This window comes from Chiloscyllium plagiosum, chromosome 25 (assembly GCF_004010195.1).
Source record: "Chiloscyllium plagiosum isolate BGI_BamShark_2017 chromosome 25, ASM401019v2, whole genome shotgun sequence".
NCBI classification, from domain to species: Eukaryota; Metazoa; Chordata; class Chondrichthyes; order Orectolobiformes; family Hemiscylliidae; genus Chiloscyllium; species Chiloscyllium plagiosum.
Window position 1 is genome coordinate 29,902,467 of NC_057734.1, and position 2,596 is coordinate 29,905,062.

A 2,596-nucleotide genomic window follows, 5' to 3' on the forward strand; every position below is an offset into this window, starting at 1 on the left:
TAACCATGTGGGAAGGGAAATTGCGGTCTCTAAAGAAGGAGGCCATCTGGTGTGTTCTATGGTGGAACTGGTCCTCCTGGGAGCAGATACGGCAGAGGCGGAGGAATTGGGAATACAGGATGGCATTTTTGCAGGAGGTAGGGTGGGAAGAGGTGTAATCCAGGTAGCTGTGGGAGTCGGTGGGTTTGTAAAAAATGTCAGTGTCAAGTCGGTCGTCATTAATGGAGATGGTGAGGTCCAGGAAGGGGAGGGAGATGTGTGACCTGACTGGTCATGTTCTGGAGGCAGCTGCAGCAATGACATTGCGGCCCAACGCGGGAAGAGTAAGCAGTGAGGGAGGTCCCCTGGCATTGTCATTGTCATCGTCATCGAGAACAGGCAGCTGAGGTTTCCCAGAGAGCAAGATAAATGGAGGACTCATCAAATACTGCAAAATTTCTATAATTTCTTTATTTTTCTAGTTTATTTTAAGAAGGGCTTTAATATTAGTTAACACTTTATTTCTTTTTTATTACTTATTATTTGAAGGTAATGCTTAATTTTTAAACTTTATTTCTCTTTCTACTTTGTATCTAAGTTTTTTGTACCCATGTACTTTTGCATCTCAGATGGTGCCATGTGTGTCGATATTATACACTTTTCACTGTACATCTATATTTCTTAACTACACATGACAATAAAATCTAAATCTAAATCTCCTGCATCCTAAATATGATTTGCAGTCCCTCCCCTTATGGCCTCCGCTATGTCCAATTCTCTGATTACAGTTTGTCCCTCCCATGCCCTATACTTATTGGCATTTCCAAGCATTAGAGGTGATTTTATTGAAGCGTTTGATTTTCTTAGGCACTTTTCAGGGTGGATGCAGATAGATTGTTTCCGGTTGTGGGAGAGTCTAGGACCAGAAGGCATAATCTCAGAATAAGTATTGCACATTTAAAACAGATGAGGAGGAATTGGTTCACTGCATTGGTAATGAATCTGTGGAAATCTTTACCACAGAGGGCTATAGAGAATGGGATGTTAATACATTCAAGACTGATATAAATGGTGCCATTGAGATCCAGGAACGGATTCAGCAATCATCTATAAACAAAAAACGAATCAATATTATGTCAATATTTTTTCAGATTTCCAGCTTTTAGTTGAATGCAATTGTAGATTTTTTTTAATAAATAGATTCGAACACGTTAAGACACTCCTCTTGAGCAGTTAGGATTTCAATGTGTTTGATATATCTTTTTCAACTTCCCAGCATTTAAAACATCAAATGTTCATGTTTTCGACAAAACGAAACCACTTCAAAAGTTTGTGCAATTGTTGCTTTCTATTGTAGTTGAAGTGGGCAAGGCGCAAAAGATCTCTGATTTTCCATGACGAAAATAAAGAACTGAGAAAAAAAAACTAGCTGTGGAGATGCCGGGGATTGAACCCGGGGCCTCATACATGCAAAGCATGCGCTCTACCACTGAGCTACATCCCCTACAGTTGCTGGAAGCTTAGTAATACTCCATTACATTCCTGATAGAGTGTGGAACGCCTTGTTTCTATTGTCTCTGATCCTGGTCATGTTTGTTACACTGTGGCTCGAGACATGGCTGTAGCAATTCTGCTCACCACCAACTGAATACATTATTGTTACATTCCCGGGAACCAAAGACTGACTGCGCATTGCCTTTGAGCCCATCAAATGAAAAACAATCCTCCTCCCTTCCCAATGAGTAGAAATTTAAATCGGAGGTTGGGGGCCGGGGCATGAAAATGTTTTCTGTCTTTTCCTCCCAGTCGATGTGAGTGAGCACTGCCCCTATGAGTGAATAAAGGCGAGGTCAATGACCTCCAATAAGATCAACATTTGGGCTCCACAACGAACGGGGGAATACTGTGAGTTAATTTATATGCTGGCAACTCCAAGCAAAAGAAGAAATGTTAGAAAATAAGAAGAAAGAAGGCGGAAAAAAAGAGCAATAAACAGCTCCTCCCCGTCGGGGAATTGAACCCCGGTCTCCCGCGTGACAGGCGGGGATACTAACCACTATACTAACGAGGACTGGATATACTAGCACCGTCTGTAAGCTGCCCTGTGACAGTCAGACATAGTTACAAACAGTAAAATTAGAGAATAGGCGATACATAATGACCAAGCTTGGATGGTGACACAGTTATCAGGAAGATTAAATTTCATTTGCTATTGTTCACCTGTTTATATCAGTTAGCTACCAAGTTCATCTCTCAAACATTGATGTAGGAATGTTGCTGATGCTCCAACCATATTAATTTACTTCCAAAGCATATTTAACCATATTAATTTACCTCCAAAGCAATATTTGACAGATTGTGATGCAGATGTTTCCAAGCATGCAATCTGTCAGAATTCCAGCATATAATCCTTCTGGATCAAATTATCTTTGAAAAGCCATATTTGCTGTTGAACGCAGAGGATGATGAATATATGCCATAATATAACATTATTTGCTTCTGCCCAGTTTGTTGCAAACAATAAATGATGAATCTAGCAGTGATTCGGCATTACTGTGGAAGCTGGCTGCATTGCGAGGTCCATTATTCTTTCTGCATTAGTCTTACGTTATTAGGA

General features: G+C 40.5%; 2 non-coding genes across 2 annotated transcripts; both read right to left on the reverse strand.

Moving 5' to 3' along the window:
• Window positions 1-1,411: 1,411 nt before the first annotated feature.
• Window positions 1,412-1,483, reverse strand: trnaa-ugc. The gene has a single exon. It is a non-coding gene; the product is annotated as a tRNA-Ala (tRNA).
• A 495-nt stretch (window positions 1,484-1,978) lies between these two features.
• Window positions 1,979-2,050, reverse strand: trnad-guc. Its single transcript has one exon. It is a non-coding gene; the product is annotated as a tRNA-Asp (tRNA).
• Window positions 2,051-2,596: the final 546 nt, after the last annotated feature.